Here is a 12011-nt window from a genome sequence, read left to right on the forward strand (position 1 = left end):
GATCGAGTACGGGTATATACAGATATATTGGCTAAAATCCACGTATGAAGCTCGAAGAATATCTGAGAATTCATTTCATCCATCTTCCATTTTATAATTAACTCAGTTCCTGACCTCTATGTGTTGAAATGGAAGTAGGTTCTTGGAAATGAAGGTCTTGATACCTTGAAAAAAATTTGCCAACGTTTTAGCCCGAGATGAGGGCCCTCGTCAGAACGCAATGTATAATTGAATCTGTTCAATGAATACACAATAATTACAATCTCGGTAAATTGCAATTATAATTCATATTACAAAAATATGAAAATAGTAGTGGTAGTAATATTTATTGTTCCTCTTGGGGGAACAGATAATTACAAAGGCTTCCGTTTCCCTCTCCTTTTACTACATTTTAACATATTTTCTTACCCTATTTCTTATCTTATTCTTATCCTATCCTTACATCCTACCTTATCATTACTTGTTCTCTGCCTGCCCGCGCCCTGTGCCTTGCCTTGCCTTGCCAATTCTCTTGCTTCACCTCTTATCCTTCTCTCAAATCTTTGCCCTTATATTCACCTAACCTTAACTTATTTCACCTTATGCTATTCCCTATCCTTCCTTATACTACTCGGCTTTCGTTTCCCATTCATCTCTTATTCTTTCCTTTTCTCGCACATTTCTGATCCTTTTCAGTTCTCTCGTCCAGCCTTCCCCCTCCCCCTCCGCCCCTAACTTCTCCCTCACTACCTCCTGCCAGCTCTCCTCCCTTCTATCCTAGCCTACACACCTTTCCCAAACGTGCTCCCGCGTTTCGTCTTCCCCCCCCCACACACCCTACACCTTCTCTTTTCCTTTTTCTCCCAGTACTTTGCTTCCCTCATCTCGCTTCCTAACCTGAATCTTGCCGCCATTTTCCACCTGCTTTCTCCCCAGCCCTTTCCCAGATACCCTGGTATCCCTTCTCCTATCACTATCCTGTACCATCTGCTGTACCGAGATTCTCCTATTTCCGCACATCTCTCTTTCCTCTGCTCCACCCTCTTTCTCTCCTCCAACTCCCCAAATTCCAGTTCCCCCCTCTCCCTCCTCCCGACAGCCTCCCTATTCTCCTGCCCCCTTTCGGCAAAGAAACCTTCCCTCTCTCTTTCCCATCTTGATCCTTCCTTCCCCACTTCTACCTTTGCCCTTACCTCTTCCCAGCATCTCCTAGCTAACTCGCTACTCTCCCCTCTGTCCAGCTTCTTTTCAAAGTTCCATGCCCTTCCTGATGTAATCCGTAGCTTTTCCCTCTGTAGTTCCTTCCTAACTAAATACCCTGGTGTTCACCAATCCATTCCTAATATCAATCTTAAAAATCTATCCTGTGCCACCTCAACCATTCCCCACTCCCTCCGCCCTTATACCTCCGCTGCATATTCAATAACCGTCCACACCAGCCTGTCAAATAGCCGTATCCTTTTCTTTCAATCCCTCCCAAACCTTCTTTTCCCTATTCCCCATACCTGCTTCGTTACTACCCCTGCTTTCCGCACTCTCTCTTTCACGTGCGCTTCCTGCTCCCCCCTCCCCCCCCCCTACACTTGACCGTATCCTAGGTAGCAAAACTCTTTCACCTTCTCTATCTGTTTACCTTTCCATCTCCAATTCACTTTTTTCTTCCTCCCACCCCCTTTCCTAAATCTCATGATCTTCGATTTCCCTACATTTACCATCAACCTTGTCCTATCCATATACTTTTCCAGCTTTCTAATCATTATTTCCATATCCTCTTCCCGATCTGCTAGTAGCACCATGTTGTCGGCATATGCGTCCATTGCTTGCTTCAAGGTGCTGCGTATACTCCGTTCATTGCTTCGTAATAACTTTGGACTTCCTCGCCTTCTGCGAGGAGAACAGTATCGGGATCGACAACGTCCTGGTACTTGTTCAGTCGTCTGATCTCGTTTCTGTAGTGTAGAACTCTTGCACTTGGAGGTCTTGGTTCTAGTTCCTCTTCCACTAGCCCTCCTTGCTCAAATTCAAGAGAGTTGTCAGTCGAATCGCAATCGTTCGCGTCGTCGGACTCCTCTTCAACAGCTGAATTTTCAGACTCATCTAGGATCTCATGCTGAGGATCCTGCAGCTGCAATTTACAAACTCCAAACCGTTGTCTGTTCACAGAATCCTCATATGTCTTCCGAGTCGATTTTTCGTCCTCGTGACGAAATTTTTGAGTCGCTCAACAATTTCAAACTTGGATCTGAGAAAATGAATAGTTCTGAATTGAAAGTAATCCTCTTTCAACAACAAATGGTAGCGTAGCCCGTTTATTGACTCTTCTTGCATGGGTCCGCATAAATCTGCATGTATAATTTCGCCAAGAGCTCTAGTCTTATAGTCTTCTCGTTTACGTTTTGGAAACGGTAGTCGGTGTGACTTACCAAAATCACAGCCTTCGCAAAAAAAAATCTTCGACGTCCACCTGTATGCCCTGTGTTTTCAAGTATTGCTTCACGTGGCGGATGTTTTGATGCCCCGCCTTCTCCTGCCACGAGTTGATACTGTTTTTGTTGCCGAGATTGACCTCCATCTCACCATCCGTTGATTGAAGTACTTTGAAGAGCATTACACAAAGTTTACACTTTCGTACTTCCAATGGAACAGTAGTCCCATTGTGTTCGAAACAACATTCCTTGGCATTAGAAATTTGGAGCAATTCTTTGTCCAGCGCCAGCTAAAAAAAGATTGTAGCGTGGATGAGATACATAGAGAACTTCGGAGAGATGTTCCACTACCCATTGATTACCGTTGTAGGCTAGGATATTTGTGTCTTCGCTGCCCAAAGCACCAATAGTCTCGCCCTTCTTCCTATATTTACAGGTTGCGGTTTATTAAAAAACTTGAGGTGAATAAACCTCGTCTCTTGGTGCGACGTGTGATCGATTGCTCCAGAGGCGACGTACCATACCTATGTGGTGCATTTTGGGTGATTTACTAGCAAGGCCGTCTGCACGACGAGAGCTTGGCCATTTGTCTAGGACCCTCGGCTCTGGTTTTGCGTTTTGTCTGTTCGGCATCCGTTCATCCAATATCCAGGTTTATTACATTCGTAACAAATGTCTGAGCTGCTTTTGTTCTCATCGATATCTTCTTTTGAAGATTTGGAGCCTCGCTTTCCATTTCGGTTCTTCTTCTTCATCTGTTTCACGGCTTCGAACGCCTCGTTCTGACCGTTTTCTTGAGTTGAAAACCTTGTCTCCTCTGCAAGTAGCCTCTCGATAAGATTACTCAGCGTACGGGCAGTCTGAGCGATTGATTCCCACGCAGTTACGAAATAATTGTACGCTGCAGGCAGTGTCATAAGAATCTTGGTTATGATCATGGAGTCTGTAATCAGATCAGCTAGTGTTTGTAGGCGATGCGCAAGGTCCTTTAAGTTATCAATGTGAGTCGCCATGTCATGTTTCTGCTCTGTGGTAACCTGGCACCCTTTTTGCTGCAGCATATCAATGCTCCTTTCGGATTTCTGCTGGTAAAGGTTGTGTAGGGTTTCCCACATGTCTCTGGCACTCGTTCAATTCATGATATTAACCAAGTGAGAGTCTGCGATGCTCTTTGCGATAATTTTCCGAGCAGTGCTGCCCACCTTCATCCAGAGCTGTGACAGCCATAGCTGTGCATTCGTCGACTCTGCGACTTCTGCGGTCTGGCGAGGCCTCCGGTCACCATCCTCATGTCAATTTTATCTCGCAGTAAAACTGAGATTCGAAATTCCAGTTCTCCGCACCTTTGAACTTTGTGATTTTACTCACTTCATGTTCTATTTTTGGTTATTTGCACTTTTGCACGCGGGCCGGGTAACCTCAGAAAGAATGTCTGATCTAAGTGAAAGTTTTTGAACCAAATCACTTTCTATTTCAATAACTACTTTTACCCACACGTAGTCTAGGCCCATAACGTGTGTTGTGGGTATGACTAATAATTTTGACACTGGGTAGATTAACTGTGATTTATCAGATTACCAAAAGCTGATTAAATTACAGAGTCGCTTCAGGTCATGACCTATAACGAGAGAGTACAGGAAACTCAAGAAAAGAACACGAAGAAAGCATTATGGCTGCTGGCAACAGTTTTAAATATCATGAAACCTTATTGCTATTTTCAACGGAGTCATGTGCACTTTCATTGTGTAATATGCAGTTCAAATGTTTGACGAAAAAATTGAAACTTAAGATTTGGCCGTATAATAATCATGGCCGAAAATCTTGGGCAACATGTATTGCGAGAGTAGAAAAACGTGGTTAGATATAAAGATCAGACAAAAAGATGAAAGAATTGTCTAACGAAATATAACAGTTAACAGCCATGCGGGAATTGAGAAAAGGTAGTGCATTGAGCAAAAATCAATAGTCACAAATCCATAAATGAATTAATATAGAAGACATGGAGAAGACACATTGACAGTTATCGATAGAATGAACGGCCGGCAAGAAGAATTGGATTGTGACCGACTGATGAGAGAGGTGTATACGTTACTTACACAAATTAACACTATTTGAATGGCTCAAGATGTTATACATTTCTAAGTACATTCTACGAGTATACAATAGTTCAATTTCTAAAATACTAGTCATATCGAAACGAGAACTGTGATTTGCAGTGATCATATTTCTAGTCAAGGCAGTGTGATGTAATTTGTTGCCTTGTATATTCCTTTTATGTTCGTTGATTCAGGTATGGATTTGTCTGCTCGTCTGTCAGACAGAAAAACTATTACAATCTTAACATGGTATTTTGTGAACGACGTTTGAACGCTTATCGTTCTGGAGTACATCTTTGCCAGTATCGGATAGATACTGCGATAAGCGTTCAATCGAATAGATACTGACAAACATGTACTCCAGAAGCGTTGACAAGTTTTTTACTGCTTATCAAGACTTTCATTCCAAAGAACTTACACACACACACACGCACACACTTTGTTCTTCTTGAGATATGTTATTCTTCATCGAAATCCAAGCAATGCGTATTCTTGCTGCCCGAAGTCAGGCACTCCAGTGGTAGTTTCACTGTTTCGCATTGCTTCCAGTTGAGATATTTGACTAAAACCAATTGGAGGATAATTTTCATAGTCAATCATGGAAAATCCATTTTATCCGATTACGATGTGGTTGAATTCTGAAAAATTGTAGGGGTTTAAAATAACAAATGAATTATAACTGAAAAACTGTTGCTCATATTCGAATGCATTCACAGGGTGTCCAGCGACACGGGACTTAAAAATTCCCGTATTTTCCCGGTTATTTTATAAAAATTCCCGGACATTCATGACATCATTTCGAGCTGCATAACTACTGAATATCAGTGATTTTAAATAGTGAATACGCATGATACTTATTGTAAATAATATGCTCGTTGATGAACATAAATTTCCGAATCAGTTGAATTTTCCGAAAAAAAGGTTGAGCATCCCTATGTCTAGCCTGAGACATGCATGCATATGAGATGTGGTGAAGGAGAAGGGAAGGAAGGAGTTAAGGGAAAAAATGGAAAAACTGTGTGTGAAATTATATCTATCAATAATATAATTAAACAGTAACACAAAAACACACACATTATGAGCATGTAGGTCGGTGTATGGAAAACAAATATAATTTAGTGACTAGTACAAAGACATCATTTTCTCGATATAATTATAGAATAGTAAAACACAGCAGGTACAGAATGTATTTTTTTACGGACAAGAATGTTTCGATAGCTGTTTCATCTCGTCGTTATGCTTGACGAAGTGACTTTGCCTGGTTGTTAATTTTTTCCAGTTCAGCTCATTTCTCGTCTATTTCTTTGAGCACTTCTAACTTTTTCACTGATAGTTCTCTTTGTTCCCAAGTGACACTTTTCTATTCTTCATTCTTATGTTTTCGGTCCTTGTCCTCTGCTGTATTTACACCAAAGCTTCTTTATGTCTTGAGTGAGCATTTCTTGCAGCGTGGATAAGTGCTCTAGTGATTAGAACATTGCGTATTCCACCAGCCGCAATACCAGCATCGTAAACCTGCCGTTGTGCTACCACAGATTTTTCATGAACATTCTTACGAGGCACTCCTTGTTAATCGAAAATCGTCTTTTTAAGCTGGCATTACCGTGTGATATAATGAGCATGATATTATGTTTGAATGAAGCTTTTGAAATTATCTTTACCGTCAGTGTTGTTCAACGTTCTCATCCAAAAATGATCAAGTCTTTCGTCGGTCCTTTTATAATTCTCCATTATATCTTTCAATACTTCAGTCTCAGTTAATGTTCTAAACTCTTCTTCTACTTTATCTGCCACGCGACCAGAGAGACGGTTACTTTAGACGAGAAGTTCCAAAGCCGATTTTAGAGGCGTTAAAGCACCACCAGCAGATGAAATAACCGCAGGATTAGCCACGTAGTAGGAGTAGCAAATGCTACCGCCCCCACGCATTGGAGGGCCCCGCATACCCACTCCTGTCTGAGCGTAAAAAAATTAATTAAGACGGGAGCGCGAAAATATTTTTTGAAATCAATATAGGTACAGTACCTACCACTATCACCCATCGCTAAAAGCCGATGGAAAGACGTTGGTATAAAAATCTGCAACGATAGTTTGAAGTTTTAACACATTTCTAAAAATGAGCGCTGGCAACACCACATGTGTTGCACCTAGAGTTGTGGAATGACCGTTTTTCAGAGATGAATTTCTAAACTAGTCGGAAATTCGATCAGACACAACTATTTTTGAATCAATAATTATGTTAAATTGAGTTCCACCGATGTGAACTCAGGACTAAAATAAGGATAAAATGAGTTTAGACTCAACATTTTTCACAAAACGAGAGTAAAGTTGGAAATCGATTAAAAATTCGGTTACCCACAACCATACAGAAATAAATTTGAAATAAATTTGAAATAAATTTATTTCTTAATCAAGAGTAATATTATTATTTCAAGTTTATTAGTTGAATAAAATAAACAAAGAAGAAGCACGATTGAAATTTTTAATTTTTTGCCAAGCCTTTGTTCAATAACCCTATTACTTAAGATTATCACGATATTCATAAAAATACATATTTGAGGAACTGTAGTATGCATATGGGACAGTCCTGGACCTGAGATTGGTTTTGCCCTAATACTTGGATCACCCACCACACTGATATTTATCTACACGCAAGACTTACGTGTTCTACTCCGTATTACGGGAGTCTTTTTATTATACCTATATCATTGCTGCAACATTTTCATATGTCATACTGATTTTTGTAAATTTTTTAGATTTTTCGGAACCATTTTACGATTTACAATTTTTTTATCAGCAAAATGAAGAGGAAACAAAAGGTCTTAGGAAAAATTCTCAGCAATCTTATGTGAAATATGAAAATGTTTCAGCAACCGTACATTATCTATTTGGTAAAAGAACTCCTACTTCTAATTTGTTTGACGTTTTTTTTTACCAGAAAAAGTTTGAAAACAGTAAGAAGGAAAAATCTCCTGACTCCGGCTCCAAGCTTAAAAATTTTTATATCTGATACATGATTTTTCAGGATTTTTTCAGATTTTTAAATTGTGTCGATCAATAAGATCTTTTTGATAAATTGTAGAAAATTTAAAGCGTGTCGAAAAAATCTGAAAAAAAGAAATTAGCACTTTTCAAACGGAGAACAATCATATAAAAAATTGCGGGTCAAATCCGAGAGGTCAAGAAGTGTACGTAGATCGAAATAAGCCGGACTACCCCATAAGCATACATTTTGAAAAACGAATATTCTTTTTCAACATTCAAGCGTATGATAAAAATGAGTTCAGGAACATGATGGATCAAAAACATATAAATCATCTCACCTCGATTAATATAGAATATGATTTGCTTAGAGAAATCGATATGAGTAGTGTTATCTCTGAATTTGCGTACATTAAATCCAGAAAAGTTTATTTGTAACAGTTCTGTTTTATTCAACACCCTAATCTTACAATCCTAAAGCAAACTAAGGGCCTCTTGACAGAATTTGCTACGGGCCCCGCGCTGGCTCAATTCGACACTGCCGGCAGGATCGAGGCATGACAGCGCCTTCGTAAGTGGGTACTTTAAGGGCGATCGTTCCAAGATTTTCTCAGCAAAGTGGTGCAGGCAGGTCATGCATTCTTCGCAAAATTGTAGAATATCGATGTCTTTAACATTCTTGCATTGTCCAATAGCATCTCTCGTAGTATATCCTAAGTCAAAGTTCTGTGCTCTCTGCAGATTTTCTTTTTCAGATTATTCAATTTTCGTAACGGAATTAGCTTTGAAAATTTCACTTACTAACATCTCAATAATATTGATCACGAGAGTCAAGGAATTAGAGAGAAATGGCGCCATCGGAGAGTCGGTTTGATACTCACGAGGAACGGTTCAATTTGTTTAGCGATGGAACTGAAGAAGGCTAATTTTGAAGCTTATCGTTTGCAATTCTGATAGTAATTTCGAAGCTTTCGCATTTTGGCGCTTTTTCTTGCTTTTGATACCTTTCAAGTATATTTTCAAGTGAGGTAAGATCGCTTGAGCACGTGTAGTTACTTTAGTATTTTCTAGCCATCTAACTGCGCAAAATTTCAATAGAAATTGAGCGCTGTTAGTAATTTCTATGAAATCACCTCGTCGAGAAGGAACATCTTTAGTGAGGTTATACAAGTAAGGCTCTCAAAAAATCGATGATTTCCCAACCAGTAGCGCGCACCCCAGCTTTGAATGCACAATGTACCGTATGAATGCCACGAGAACCGATCTCAAGAAGTATCAGGTCATCATTTTCAGATTTTATGTCCTCCTTGAGGAGCCGAAAAAATTTGAAATTGACGTGTGGGCCATTCATCGATACCTGTAGGATCTTTCTGAGATCGTATTCCTCTTTCGCTCATTTTAAAGCCTTCAACAAATCTTCTGCAGTCGAATGTTCCAGAAAAACAGACGTCAGGTACTTCGTATTCACTTCGTTTTTTTCTTCATTTCAATACCTCACAATTAGATCCATTCGTTGTTTCTGTGCAATCTTCTGGATGCTTTCGTCGAATACAAATACATAATTATCACACGACTTGGTGATATCGTATACGTTGCTCTTAAGATGCTTATAAAGACACGTTGTACATCTCGAAAACGCGGGGATGCAAAACTCCTATACCGCTCAAGCGATCAGAGTGAAACTTGACAGTTAATGCCTTATTTTGGCAAACAGTGAAGCGTCTTTTTACGTTTTCAAAATTTGGAAAAAAAATTTACAGATTGGTTACCACCCACAGAAATTGGCCAAATTTTCACAGTTGCACTGAATTGATCGAACTATCCGGTATGATGCCACTCGGCGGTGATGAAACACACATTTTGAGCCTAGTCCCATGATATTTGATGGTGAATTGACGAAATAGCAGTTCATCTGGTTTTCGATTACGAAGAACACCGAAATCTCATTTTAGCGACATTTGTTACCGACCTTTCATGCATGTCGGTAAATATCTTACCGACATTACACGCATACATTACCGGCATGCGCGTAATATCGGTAACAAATGTCGCCAAAATGAGATTTCGGTGTACTTCGTAATCAAAAACCAGATCAGCTGCCATTTCGTCAATTCACCATCAAATCTCATGGGACTGGGCTCAAAATGTGTGTTTCATCACCGCCGAGTGGCATCGTACCGGATAGTTCGGTCAATTCAGTGTAACTGTGAAAATTTGGCCAATTTCTGTGGGTGGTAACTAATCTGTAAATTTTTTTCAAAATTTTGATAAATTAAAAAGACGCTCCACTTTTTGCCAAAATAAGGCATTAACTGTCCAAGTTTCACTCTGATCGCTTGAGTGGTATAGGAGTTTTGCATCCCCGCGTTTTCGAAGTGTACAACGGGTCTTTATATGCACCTTAATTTCGGAGAACATGTATTTGAATGAAGCCACTTTTTCTGCTGAACTACGCAATGGCTTATGGTTGATAACAGCGCCCATACACCAGATGATCTCTCTCTTCGTTGTTTTATCTTTAGTGAGCTACTGATCCATCACTCGTTCTTTCAACGTAGATTAAGAACGTACTTCTACGCATGTTGGAGTATTGCTACCAGACTGATGAGCAGAGGATGCATCTGTGTCCGACCTATCAGTAAAGTCCTCAGATCTCTGAAACACCACAACTGTACTGGAATCGGCAGATTCAGAGAATGAGATGACCGGTGTGAAACAGTCTTTAGAGGAGTCGCCTTAGCAGATGTATCGCAGAAAGCCTACTGTTGCTTTTTGGATACAGAATGGCTAACTACAGCTTGTCTACCCATACCGTCAACGGAAAAACATTTTCTTGCACAATTCACTACGTGCCTCATGCGGGTTTTTTTTCTACGGGGTGTACCCAAGAAAAGGCACTATTCCGGGCAGGCTGGAACTTTGTCACCCCTCTCATTGGCATGACTGCAATATCCTGGAAAAACGAAGTATTATTTCTGAAAGTAAGATTGCATTAAAAACTGTGATTACTGATTATTTAATGGAGAAACGGAATCACAACCACGTAGTTAGGGACAGATCTGACACACCTGGAGATTTGAAGTGTAAAACAAAATACTAGCGAAGATGTGCCAGGATCAGACACCTACATCCGATGTCAACAACTCTCACACGTTTGCAAAAGAATGTTGGTTTTGAATTTGATTTATTGCAAATTTGATATTGTCGGACAATATGTCCTTACACAATAAATTGTTGTGTTATTCGTCCAAACGCTGATTTATTGTTACTGTTAGATCAGGGTGGGAGAACGAGTTTTCAGGTGTAAGAAGAATTTGTTCATGAAATGAACTGTTTGGTTTATTGTAATAACATAACTGAATGTAAACGTATCTAAAAGTAAATCTTTCTTCTCTACAGCGTGCTTCTAGAACGAATGAATATATGAACGAATAGAAAAAACAACCGATACATAGAAAGGCCGCGTCTCTCCCGACCGCAGCGCGTAGTGCGGTGCGTACCAAAAATGCACGCTTGTACAGTCATGAACAAAAACATGCTGAACTTAATTGGCTTTAAGGCCCCGCTGACCTGGCATGTCATATATATATTTCGTGACGTCAGAAGCGGGGAAAACGCCATTACGAATCCTGCGAGAACGGAAGCACGAATCTTACTCGGGAAATTTTTAAATTGAAGCTGGAATAAAAGTGTACGTGGCTAACTCAGTCACTGGTCATGCAAATCGCTGATAATGTTTATAATAAAGAATAATGAAGTGAATAAAATCACGCCAAAACAAACATGGCCGATTGGAGCTACCGCATGTTGAATATTCACTGATTGCACTGTTTCACAATTTCTTTCACTCTCACCAGACAGTTAGCCACGTACAAAAGCACTCACTTTATTCGGGAAAACTTATACTATCAGTTATTTTTTTGTAAATATGGCACGATTCGTAACGGCGTTTTTCATGTGACAGCAGCCAGTTTATGATCCACAAGAAGTATGTTCCGATCTGTAACTGACATCATTGGTTGGATCTAACAGAACAAGCCAATGAAATCAGCGGCCTTAGTTTACCGTTCAACGTTCAGAGGCGCTGCACGTATTTATGACGTCACGATTTGATATTTTCAAGTCAGGTCAGCGGCGCCTTAACAGTTCCACAGCTCGAGTGTTGACCGCCGTGTGTCGAATGTCTATTATATCAAGAATTTTAATGACACGACCAGATTTCCAAAATAATTTCAAAGTGAAAATGAGAATATGACATCATATCATTACATATAGACTATCCGATTAAGTATAAATATATGATATATGAGTTACATAAACCACACATGATGATGAATGAAATAATAAAGTCCGATGATTAAGATTGAAAACATACCTTTTGATTACTTTATCCATTTCGCGGAAAACTTTGAATTTTCCAACTTACCTACAGTTAATTGTTTTCATCAATATGAAATGATACCGTTGCCAAAATCAGTGTTGCATTGTGGTTTTGTCAGATGCATTATTCACTTCTTTAAGCTTTAAT

At 39.7% G+C, this 12011-nt stretch overlaps 1 protein-coding gene and 1 long non-coding RNA gene across 2 annotated transcripts in view; one reads left to right on the forward strand and one right to left on the reverse strand.

The window, feature by feature from the left end:
* LOC124411537 (two pore potassium channel protein sup-9) overlaps positions 1 to 12011 on the forward strand; it is a 167443-nt gene that overhangs the window by 149781 nt on the left and 5651 nt on the right. The window lies entirely within an intron of this gene.
* LOC124411546 lies at positions 553 to 7951 on the reverse strand. Its single transcript, XR_006929671.1, has 3 exons — positions 7941 to 7951; positions 1515 to 1519; positions 553 to 1246 (listed from the first exon to the last, which is right to left on the reverse strand). It is a non-coding gene; the product is annotated as an uncharacterized LOC124411546 (long non-coding RNA).

This window comes from Diprion similis, chromosome 2 (assembly GCF_021155765.1).
Source record: "Diprion similis isolate iyDipSimi1 chromosome 2, iyDipSimi1.1, whole genome shotgun sequence".
NCBI classification, from domain to species: Eukaryota; Metazoa; Arthropoda; class Insecta; order Hymenoptera; family Diprionidae; genus Diprion; species Diprion similis.